Consider the following 12,982-nt stretch of genomic DNA (forward strand, 5'->3'; position numbering starts at 1 on the left):
TCCCGTAAGCCATTTTGGAAAGATTTAATTGAATCTCAGATCTTATTTTTACTCTGGACTAGAGGCAAGATGCAAGCATTTCTTCTCTTCTCCATACATGGAATACTTAAATGGTACCTGACTTATCAGTTCCTCACACATTTTGGAGGATTGGTCTCTGACATCATATTAATGTAAGACATTGTAAGGGGCTTTCACTATTATTTTCAATTCTTATTGTTAATTGTCAGCTCTTATAAAGCCTATTTTGTTAAATTATATTATCCTTGAAAGATAAACATTTCATCCATTTTTCTACTTATATTCTTGGATTTCAGCAAACTCTCTTTTATGTCTTTAATTCCACTCACAAAAAGTATGAATTCTTTGAATATTAAAATAGCTCTAACATTTTTGCATTTCCTAAGAATTAATATTTCATTTTTCCACATTAATCCTTCTCTTCTTTTCTTGGAGTTGCTTTGGTATTTTTCTAATTTTGTGAACAACAGGCTTAATTTGAACACATTTAAAATCAATACTTTATTTTTTAATAAATTGCATTAGAATTAATATCCTAATGTAAACTTTGACTGTGCTTTGGCCGTCTGCCAGTGGTTCCTATGTGTTTTTAATATTGGTATTTTTCTAGATAATGTGCAGTTTTATTTTGGGTCAGCTGCTTATCCCAATATGATAAGAGGTTTTTAAAACAGCAAATGATGGCATATTATATTAAATTAAAACCTGTTATATTCATACGGCAGAAACTAACACAACATTGTAGAATAACTATACTCCAATAAAAAATTTTTTAATGTCATCATTTCATTTTGCTCAAAATTTTAAACAAATGGACCATCGACCTAAATATAATAGCTGAAACAATGATACTCTTGGAAAAAAATAAAAAATAAATCTTCATGATCTTGGGTTAGGTAAAGCCTTCTTAGATATGACATCGAAAGCATAAGCAACCAAAGAAAACATTGATAAATTGGACTTCGTCAATACTTAAAAGTTTTGTGCTTCAAAGGACACCACCAAGGAACTGAAAAGACATCCCAGAGAATGGGAGAAATATTTGCAAGTCATATATCTGATAAAGTATTTGTACCCAGAATATATAAAGAACTCTTCCAACTCAAAAAGGCAACCCAATGTTTAAAACAGGCAAAGGATCTGAATAAACTTTTTCTCAAAGAATGTATACAAATGTCTTCAAGTGCCAATAAGCACGTGAAAAAACACTCAATATTGGTCATCAAGGAAATGGAAATCCAAACAACGATGAGATTCCACTTCAACTGCACTAGATTGACTATAATAAAAAAGACAGATAAGAACAAGTGCTGATTGGAAACCTCACACACTGATGGAAAGAACCCTCACAAATGATGTAGCTGGTTTGGTTAACAACTTGGCAATTCTTTGAAATGCTTATCATATTGCCATATGACCTAGATATCTCATATATAGGTATGGGTATATGCCCAAGAGAAATAAAAACATATTCACACAAATCTTGTACATAAATGCTCATAGCAACATAATTCCTAAGAGCCCCAAACTGAAAGCAACCCAAATGTCCACCAACTGATGAATGGATAAATAAAATGTGATCTATCCATACAATAGACTATTATTCGGTAGTAAAAAGGAATAAAACACTGACACAGGACACCATATATGAACCCTGAAAATATTATGCTAAGTGAAAGAAGCCAGTCATGAAAGACCATGTATTACATGGTTCGATGTATATAAAATGTCCTGAATAGGGACATCTATAGAGATAGAAAGTGGATTAGTGGTTGCCTATGGCTGAGGGCAACTGAGGGAGGCGATTGCTAATGGGTATGGAGTTTAGGGAGAGGGGAATGAAAATGTCTACACGTGAGGGCAGTGATGATGACGCAGCCCTATGAATGTACTAAAAACATCGCACTGTACACTTTAAATATGCAAATTGTACAGTATATAGATTCACACACACATCATTAGGGTATAAGGGTGAGGGACATTATGATAAGTCCTCTCATTTATTTTCTGTTTTTTAAAAAAAACGTTTAAGACAGCCTTCTGAATGGGAGAAAATAATAGCAAATGAAGCAACTGACAAACAACTAATCTCAAAAATATACAAGCAACTTATGCAGCTCAATTCCAGAAAAATAAACGACCCAATCAAAAAATGGGCCAAAGAACTAAATAGACATTTCTCCAAAGAAGACATACGGATGGCTAACAAACACATGAAAAGATGCTCAACATCACTCATTATTAGAGAAATGCAAATCAAAACCACAATGAGGTACCACTTCACACCAGTCAGAATGGCTGCGATCCAAAAATCTGCAAGCAATAAATGCTGGAGAGGGTGTGGAGAAAAGGGAACCCTCCTACACTGTTGGTGGGAATGCAAACTAGTACAGCCACTATGGAGAACAGTGTGGAGATTCCTTAAAAAATTGCAAATAGAACTCCCTTATGACCCAGCAATCCCACTGCTGGGCATATACACCGAGGAAACCAGAATTGAAAGAGACACATGTACCCCAATGTTCATCGCAGCACTGATTATAATAGCCAGGACATGGAAACAACCTAGATGTCCCTCAGCAGATGAATGGATAAGAAAGCTGTGGTACATATACACAATGGAGTATTACTCAGCCGTTAAAAAGAATTCATTTGAATCAGTTCTGATGAGATGGACGAAACTGGAGCCGATTATACAGAGTGAAGTAAGCCAGAAAGAAAAACACCAATACAGTATACTAACACATATATATGGAATTTAGAAAGATGGCAATGACGACCCTGTATGCAAGACAGGAAAAAAGACGCAGCTGTCTATAACAGACTTTTGGACTCAGAGGGAGAGGGAGAGGGTGGGATGATATGGGAGAATGGCATTCTATCATGTATACTATCATGTAAGAATTGAATCGCTAGTCTATGTCTGACGCAGGATACAGCATGCTTGGGGCTGGTGCATGGGGATGACCCACAGAGATGTTATGGGGAGGGAGGTGGGAGGGGGGTTCATGTTTGGGAACACATGTAAGAATTAAAGATTTTAAAATTAGAAAAATAAAATAAAATTAAATTAAAAAAAAAAAAAAAAAAACGTTTAGGAACGTTCCTGGTGGTCCAGAGATTAAGACTTCACCTTCCAATGCAGGGGGTGCAGGTTCCGTCCCTGGTTGGAGAGTTAAGATCCCTCTTGTCTTGGGGCCAAAAAAAAAAATAAAATAAAATAAAATAGAAGCAATATTATAACAAATTCAAAAGACTTTAAAAATGGTCCATATAAGGAAAATTAAAATTAAAAAACAAACATCTGACAAAAGCCAGTAATTCAACCACTAATGATTACAAGGTCTGGTAGCACCTTGCACACACCAGCTTGGACCCACCAGTGTTTCAAGACTCCACGAACGAGAACTGCTGCTTTACACCTTGATTTATTTATGCTTAACACCCTTCAGTTCTCTCTGCTCTTCATCTAGATGGCTTTAATTCACTGCTTTCCAGGGCTGCTCCAGAATTTCTCTCCAGGAGTGTTTTAGGGGCAGCAGTCTGGTTTAGAAGGAACAACCCCAGGGATTTGTCTTGAAACTGCATATGCACAGCAGACCCACTTTTTCACTTAAAATTTAGAGGCTGTAAGATTGGTACACCCAGAGTACTGCTTTTGGGTGGTCCCCTCCTCTGCTTCAACAGGGGCCACATAGAAATGGGCCTGTAGTCTTAAAACCTGCTGCATAGTTTCAAGGCTCACTTGTGCTTCCAACAAGCAATTATTCTGCAGTGATATTCTGCCTTTCTAAATATAGCACATGGAAATGGACCTCCCCTTTTTAACAGTGTCTGCCAGCAAGACTTCTTTCCTGGGGCTAAAAATACATGCAGATGATTTTAACTGTGCCACTCTCAGATTCTCCTTTCCATGTGTCTGTTCCTTCCCATGAGTGGTCATTTTTCTATTTGAAAATCATGACCATGAAACCTCGAACATTTACGGGTTATGCAAACAGCTTCCGTCGGTATATTTTTAATAATCACCACTCTTATTATTACCAGATGTTGAAATCCCAAGTGATAGCAGAGTGACAGACTGTAACGGTAAGATTATTTGGTCAAGAGACGCGATGTTTTTGTTTTCTGAGAGAGAGCAGGTGTCTTGCTTGAATTTGTATCCACTTTCCCCCTCATTTGGCTGAGATATCTTAGACAAATTCTTTAGTATCACTGATCCTTTGTGTCTTCATTAGTGTGTGTGTATCTGTGTGTGTTCGTGTGTGATCAATCGTGTCTGACTTTTTGCAGCTCCATGGACTGTAGCCTACTAGGTTCCTCTGTGCATGGGATTTCCCAGGTAAGAATACTGGAGTGGGTTGCCATTTCCTGCTCCAGGGGAGCTTCCTGATTCAGGGATCGAACCCGCACCTCTTTAATCTCCTGCATTGGCAGGCAGATTCTTTACCACTGTGCCACCTGGGAAGCCTGTCCTCATTAGTAGAATGCTGCTAATGCCTTCAAGGATTTTTGTAAGAAACATGGGGGATTTTATGTTATCTATTATTAGATTTTGAATTAGATATTAGTTATCTATTGCTGTGTAACAAATCCTTACCCCTCGCCCTGCCAAGTTTAGCAGCTTGAAACAATTTATTATGTTACACAGTTTCAGAGGATTAGAAATCCTGGAGCAGTTTAGCTGGGTGGTTCTGGTATAGAATCTCTCATAAGATTGCACTCAAATTATTGTCCAGGGATGCATTCTCTGTAGATGGCATGAGTTTGGAGGATTTGCCTCCAAGTTCACTCATATGGTTATTGGCAGGAGGCTTCCATTTATCACCATGGGAACCTATCCACATGGGTTCTCCCAAAGTCAGTGATCAGAGGATAAGATAGAGACAGATAGAGTGTATGCCAAGACATACACTGCACTCTTACAACCTAAATTCGATGGTGACATACCATCATGACTGCCATATTCTGATCACACTAACCAACCCTGATACAATGTGGGAGAGGACAGCACCAGGGTGAAAAGAACAGGAGGCAGGCATCACTGCAGACCATCATGGAGGCTGGGTACCACCTATGGATGGAGCACCCAGCAGGCACACCTGGACACTAGTAATTCAACACCCATTTATTGAGCCCTTCTAGGCCCAAGAGGTATAAAATAGATGTTGTCCTTGCCCCAAGGACTCTCATTGTAGAGGCTCATAGTAAGTGCTCGAGAAATATATTTTCCCCTCAAGAGAAAGAAAGAAACAAAAACGTCGTGAAAAGAGATCTTGATAGTCAGAGGTACAGCCACTATCCCTCTAGAGAAACCCCCCCCAAATGTAACTATTATGAGTTGGAGGACTAAGCAATTTTTGGTTTAGAGCCTGAGAATTTACATTAAGGATCTGAGCAGAAGTAAAGACAATCATTATAACTGTCTGTGAGAAAAAAGTGTACTAGGCAAATTGATGATGTCCAGAGCCCAGCAAACATGGTTATTTTCCAAAACAATTATTTGGCAAACTAATAAGTAAGGTTCTAAAACTCTGGGCTCCTTATCTCTATGTGAAAGCAACTAAGGTGTGAGCTCGCTTTGGCAATGATTCATCCACTGTCAATTTTGTTGGTGTTTAATCTAATGCATATATACATACTGTATGTACTATATGACCTTGAGCGTAACATCTTCTATTAATAGAAGGCACTCTGACCTCCCAGTTTATCATAATTAGTGAGCTGTGACTCTCCTGATATTTCACCTGTGCTAAAATATTCATATTTCAGGCTCTTAGAGGAGACATGTATGATTCATAGGATTAATGGCAAAGGAATTTACCTCCATTATCAAATTAGCCTTGCATCTCACCAGCCTTCACAAGGCTAAAGTGAAGCTTGAGATTTATACATAAATATTGAAATCTGATTCCAAGTTTAATAAAACATGCATACCTTTCCAATATAGCCATGGAACTTTTGGACACTGGAACTTTTGCTAATGCAAAAGAGCCCGCAGGTGTCTGAGAAACACCAACTAAAGTCCCATTGGATGGCTGTCATTCCCTCTAATGCCCTTGACCAGGCTTTTCAGGTCACCAACACTTCTGAGGTTCAGTAGCTCTTGGCTGAGCCTGCTGTTCTCTGCCAGGCCTGTGGAGGATGCAGGAGAGGAGACTGATACCATCTCTGAGCTCATAGATTTAATGAGAAACACTTGTCCCAGAGTCTCCTCCTCCACAAGAAATGGCAGGGATTATAGCTGTCATACTCACAGCTGTATTTTCAGTGCTTATAAAGGGGGCTTCAGGCAATCCCCATTAGGGAATCCCTAGCATGCCCGTAAGAACTAAAGCATCATGTGGCCCCCAGAAGTCTCTGCACTTAACCACACACACCATGAAACTGCAATGAGAACTTTGGGGCCGAGCAGGGGCCAGACCTTCCAAAGTCCCCACATTTTGGATTCATTCCTGTCTCCTTACGTTGCTGCCACCTGCCTGATGGTGCACCCTCCTCAACGCCAAGACTCTACTCCAGTGGTTCCCAATCTTCAGCCAAAGAAAAAGTATTTGGCCTTTTGCAGAGAAAAATAAGAATAATTAGTTTTTCACAAAGCTCAGTGGGAAGGACTATTTATTCTGAGAATAGGCTTTTCTTTATTGGTGTTAATATGTTACATCTTTTATAAAAGTACGGTAGGAGACAGTGGAAATTTTTTTTTAAATAAAAAGACAATAATATTTTATTTGGGGCACTTACTCAGTATTTCACAGATCCTCAACAAGTTTTGAGGTAGGTTAATATTATAATTTATTTTACAAACTAAAACTCAGGCAGAGATCACATCACTTGTTGCAAACCATAACAGGAGTTCTACCATAACCAAGAATTAATGGTTTTCCAGATTAATCTGATGTGTGTGAGTCTAACAGTGATAGCTTGCAAACAGTCATTAAAAACAAAACAAAACCCAAACCCCACTAGATATTACAGAAATTCTACTTTGGGTATTTTGTAATTCTTAAATCAATCCTACATTGATTATACCTGCTTTTGAATAACCTACTTACTCTCATTATAAATCTATTTCCGCTGGATCATCAAAAAAGCAAGAGAGTTCCTGAAAAGCATTTATTTCTGCTTTATTGACTATGTCAAAGCCTTTGACTGTGTGGATCACAATAAACTGTGGAAAATTATGAAAGAGATGGGCATACCAGACCACCTGACCTGCCTCTTAAGAAGCTCGTATGCAGGTCAGGAAGCAATAGTTAGAACTGGACATGGAACAACAGACTGGTTCCAAATAGGAAAAGGAATACATCAAAGCTGTATATTGTCACCCTGCTTATTTAACTTATATACAGAGTACATCCATCATGAGAAACGCTGGGCTGAAAGAAGCACAAGCTGAAATCAAGATTGCAGGGAGAAATATCAATAACCTCAGATATGCAGATGACACCACCCTTATGACAGAAAGTGAAGAGGAACTAAAAAGCCTCTTGATGAAAGTGAAAGAGGAGAGTGAAAGAGTTGGCTTAAAGCTCAACATTCAGAAAACGAAGATCATGGCATTCAGTCCCATCACTCCATGGCAAATAGATGGGGAAACAGTGGAAACAGTGGCTGACTTTACTCTTTTGGGCTCCAAAATCACTGCAGATGGTGATTGCAGACATGAAATTAAAAGATGCTTACTCCTTGGAAGGAAAGTTATGACCAGCCTAGATAGCATATTCAAAAGCAGAGACATTACTTTGTCAACAAAGGTCCATCTAGTCAAGGCTATGGTTTTTCCAGTGGTCATGTATGGATGTGAGAGTTGGACTATAAAGAAAGCTGAGTGCTGGAGAATTGATGCTTTTGAACTGTGGTGCTGGAGAAGACTCTGGAGAGTCCCTTGGACTGCAAGGAGATCCAACCAGTCTATCCTGAGTGTTCATTGGAAGGACTGATGTTGAAGCTGAAACTCCAATATTTTGGCCACCTGATGTGAAAAGCTGACTTATTTGAAAAGACCCTGATGTTGGGAAAGACTGAGGGCAGGAAGAGAAGGGGACAAAAGAGGATGAGATGGTTGGATGGCATCACTGACTCAATGGTCATGAGTTTAGGTAAACTCTGGGAGTTGGTGATGGACAGGAAGGCCTGGCATGCTGCGGTTCATGGGGTCGCAAAGAGTCGGACACAACTGAGCTACTGAACTGAACTGAATCCTTATCATTGAAGAAGGAAATGGCAGCCCACTCCAGTACTCTTGCCTGGAAAATCCTATGGACAGAGAAGCCTGGTGGGCTACAGTCTATGGGGTCTCAAGAGTCAGAGACGACTTAGTGACTAAACCAGCACCAATTCTTATAGTAACAAATTAGCACATTATTGATTTTGTTGTTTTCTGCTTTTGGAGTGGGTGAAGCAGGAAGATAAGCAGCAAGCTTTCCTCAGAGTGCTAGGCAGCCTTTACGTGCAGGTGCTATGCTCAAGGCACCATCTGTGGTGCTTTGGGGTTAAAGAAAAGCAGGTATCTAATGAACCCAAGATGCAGAAAAGATGCCTGGATCCAAAAGAGATGGAGGCCTTGCACAAGTCCAAGGTGAAGCGAAAAGCACTATCATCTTGGGCTAGTGATACTCAGCCTCAGGCTACAGCATCACAGCATATGGGAAGAGCTCTTAAAAGACCAGTAAATTTGTCCCAGCAATCTGTTAATTAAAGTTCTTACTAACTAGACAAACCACACATATACTTAAATTTACATTTTATTAAAATGGCATCTATAGAAGCAAAATATCTAAATATGTATTATCTGTTCCACCTATCATGTAAATTGCTATTCAACACTGTCTAGGCTGAAGGTACAAGGACATACTCATATGTAATCTCTGTTCAGTTCAGTCGCTCAATTGTGTCTGACTCTTTGTGACCCCATGAATCGCAGCACGCCAGGCCTCCCTGTCCATCACAAACTCTTGGAGTTCACCCAAACTCATGTTCATTGAGTTGGTGATGCCATCTAGCCATCTCATCCTCTGTTGTCCCCTTCTCCTCCTGCCCCCAATCCCTCCCAGCATCAGGGTCTTTTCCAATGAGTCAACTCTTCGCATGAGGTGGCCAAAGTATTGGAGTTTCAGCTTTAGCATCAGTCCTTCTAAAGAACACCCAGGACTGATCTTCTTTAGAATGGACTGGTTGGATCTCCTTGCAGTCCATGGGACTCTCAAGAGTCTTCTCCAACACCACAGTTCAAAATTATCAATTTTTCGACGTTCAGCTTTCTTCACAGTCCAACTTTCACATTCATAGATGATTACTGGAAAATCCATAGCCTTGACTAGATGGACCTTTGTTGGCAAAGTAATGTCTCTGCTTTTGAATATGCTATCTAGGTTGGTCATAACTTTCCTTCCGAGGAGTAAGCGTCTTTTAATTTCATGGCTGCAATCACCATCTGCAGTGATTTTGGAGCCCCAAAAATAAAGTCTGACGCTGTTTCCACTGTTTCCCCATCTATTTCCCAGAATCAAAATATTTTTACCCTTTATGCAATTGTTTACTTAAAAAATCTGAACCTCCAGTACTTTGTCCCAGATGAGGATACCTTGCTTCTAACTTTAGCTTCTTCAGCTTTCTCTGGACTATTACTTTGTCTTCCATTTCCTTCTGCTCCTCTGCAGAGGCTGCCTGGGGGACTTCTGTGGACATACTGCTCCCTCTGCGGACAAGAGGCTGAGAAAAGTGCACGAGACAGTGGAATTTTTTAGTGTGTCACCTGGCGTCATGGAATAGTGGCAGTCCTGTGGGATGTCCCTACTGGTTTTTCCTTGGTTCTTGAATTCCAAATGTTTGAGAACCACTGTCATACAAGAACAGTTCAATCCCCACCTCACCCTTGGGGCCTTCCCTGTCTTTTGGGGCTCCCACTTTTCCTTTCTTTTAAAAAATATCAGTTAGGATATTTTCCCTGTAAAGTCATAAGTATATAGGTGCGGGACAATTGGTAAATGTAAAAACTTACAAAGAAGAAAATAGTAATCCTCTATAGTCTCACTTCTCAAGTGAAAATAAATATTGCCTAAGAGATGCCCTTCTATTCTGCTTTCTGAGTTTATCATTTAACTTTTTAACATTTTGTATAAGTTGTATGGTAATTTCATAATATCCTATCCTCCTCTTCCTATACAATTAAGTGCTGACTTTGTCTAGCTCCTGGGGTAAGCATTTACATATATGAGCCACTTAATCCACAAACAACCTTGTAAAGTGGGTACTATTATTACTTCCTCTTTGTAACTGAGGCTCAGAGAGTTTAAGATATATACCCATTTTACAGAGCTGCTAAGTAGTGGAGTCTTTCTGACCAGGGGAGCCTGGCTCTGGAGCCCAGACTCCAAAATAGTCTGATCCAGTGCACTTCCAGCATATGGATCTACCACAGTTTATTTAACCATTCTTTTACTTTTGCTCATTTCCCTTTTTTTCCTCCAAGTTTCTGGTATTATAAATAAAGCTGCCATGTACAACCTCATAATTAAATCTTTGTGTACATTATCCAGAAGTATTTCTGCAGAATAATTTCTGGGAGAGGATTTGCTTGATCAAGGAGATTACAGTTTTAAGGCTTTGACAAAATTCACCAACCTGCATCTCAGATTGTTGTGTCTTTTCAGAATGTTGTATCCTTGATACTCCATCCAACAAGCTAAGCAATGAAGAGCCAGTGCAGCCAAAAATAAATAAATTTTTAAAAATACTTTTGCTATATGATGCTTTAGTTACTAATATGGTAGTAATCCACAGTGATCCAAACCCTTGTATAATTCAGTCCCCATGAATACCTGTGACTTGTTTCTAATGAACAGAATATGGCAAAAGTAAAAGGATCTTGCTGCTGCTGCTAAGTTGCTCAGTCGTGTCTAACTCTGTGCGACCCATAGACAGCAGCCCACTAGGCTCCTCTGTCCCTGGGATCCTCCAGGCAAGAATACTGGAGTGGGTTGTCATTTCCTTCTCCAATGCATGAAAGTGAAAAGTGAAAGTGAAGTCGCTCAGTCATGCCCGACTCTTAGCGAGCCCATGGACTGCAGCCTACCAGGCTCGTCCATCCATGGGATTTTCCAGGCAAGAGTACTGGAGTGGGTTGCCATTGCAGATGTAATTAAAGTCCCCAGTCAATTGATTTTCAGTTAATCAAAATGGAGATTATCCTCGGTGGGCCTTACCTAATTAGGTGAGCCCTTTAAAAGGGCTTGCTGAAGTTAGAGAGACTCAGAGAAGTAGAAACTGTTACTGACTTTTAAGAAGTAAATCATCATGAAAGGAAGCTGCAAGTACATGAATTCCATCACCAGTATGGGAGTTCAGAAGTTTATCCTTCCCTGCCACACCTCTATATGAGAATGCAGTCTGGCCATCATCTAGATTTCAGCCCTGTAAGGCCCTGAGCAGAGAACCCAGGTAAGCATGCCCCGACTTCTGAGTTACAGAAACTCTTACATAATGAATGGGTGTTGTCTTAAGCCACTGAGCTGTGCGCTAATACAACTAACAAGACTACAAATTTTCCATATGTTATTAACCATGGTTTTTCCTTCTTTCCAGCTCATGTTTCTGCATTCATCATTTTCTTATTTGGGTTCTTAATAGTTTTTGTTTTAAAGATATCAACAACCCCTTTGTCTGTCATAAATAATACACAGCCATTGCATTTTCATGTGGTCAAATCCATTGGTCTTTCCCTTTGTGGTGCCACTTGGAAAGTCCATCCTCATCCCAAAGTGACAGCATGAGTCACATACATTTTGTCTAGTACTTTTGTGGTTTCATCATTACATTTAAATCTTTAATCCATCTGAAGAGGTGTTTGGTAAATGGTGGTGCACAAAAGCCCAACTTTCACTGCTTGCAAATGTACAAACGATATCTACTGAATGATCATTTGCTTTTCAGCTGAATTTATATCAGATCAAAAGTCTAAATTTGGCCTTTTCCATGTGTTACATCAGGTCTATCCTGTTCTGCTTTAGTATCCAACTGTTTTCATTGTTAGAACTCTACGATGCATTTGAGTATAGTAGGAAAAAAATCACCCTTCATTTCTCTTTTTTCATAAACTTTCCTCATGATTCTCAAACATTTCTTCTTTCATTTTATCTTTGGAATTGTTTTGTTAAATTCCATTGGCAATTTAATTGTATCTGTGGCACACTGAGATACATTTATAGATTTATACACATATAGACTATAGAATTGACTTCCCATATTTCCATACCAGAACATGTTTAGAACTGTGTGTCTTTTTCATGACCTTGTCAAGATAGGTTTAGTTGTGTACATCTTCCACGTGTCTTATTGGATTAATGACAGGGTTTTAAATATTTTCATTTAAGACATCCTGCTGCTGCTGCTGCTGCTGCTGCTAAGTCGTATCACTCGTGTCCGACTCTGTGCGACCCCATAGATGGCAGCCCACCAGGCTCCGCCCTCCCTGGGGTTCTCCAGGCAAGAACACTGGAGTGGGTTGCCATTTCCTTCTCCAATGCATGAAAGTGGAAAGTGAAAGTGAAGTCGCTCAGTCATGTCCGACTCTTCGCGACCCCATGGACTGCAGCCCACCAGGCTCCTCCGTCCATGGGATTTTCCAGGCAAAAGTACTGGAGTGGGGTGCCATTGCCTTCTCCGAGATTATAAGATTTTTTTTAACGTATTTGTGCAACCATAAATCAGTAAAAGTCTGGCAAAAATCAATGAAAGCATTCTGTGAGAATCAGTTCTTAAACAATTATCAGTACCCCCTGGTGGGATGTATGTACCTATGCTGATTAGTCTAAACCAACAAGAGAATCCCAAATTCCTTGCAGTAATTGCTTCAGGAATGGACAAATCTAAGATAAGTTGGGCCAGTGAAACAAAAAAGAGGTTTTCCAGGGGATTGTGATAAGAAGCTTTCTTGCTCTTTGATGAGAACCCCAGGAAG

General features: G+C 39.7%; 1 long non-coding RNA gene across 1 annotated transcript; it reads left to right on the forward strand.

Annotated features, from left to right (window-relative positions):
• Window positions 1-3,937: 3,937 nt before the first annotated feature.
• Window positions 3,938-10,032, forward strand: LOC128066939 (uncharacterized). Its single transcript, XR_008201263.1, has 3 exons — window positions 3,938-4,110; window positions 4,315-4,363; window positions 9,684-10,032. It is a non-coding gene; the product is annotated as an uncharacterized LOC128066939 (long non-coding RNA).
• Window positions 10,033-12,982: the final 2,950 nt, after the last annotated feature.

This window comes from Budorcas taxicolor, chromosome 21, assembly GCF_023091745.1.
Source record: "Budorcas taxicolor isolate Tak-1 chromosome 21, Takin1.1, whole genome shotgun sequence".
NCBI lineage: Eukaryota > Metazoa > Chordata > Mammalia > Artiodactyla > Bovidae > Budorcas > Budorcas taxicolor.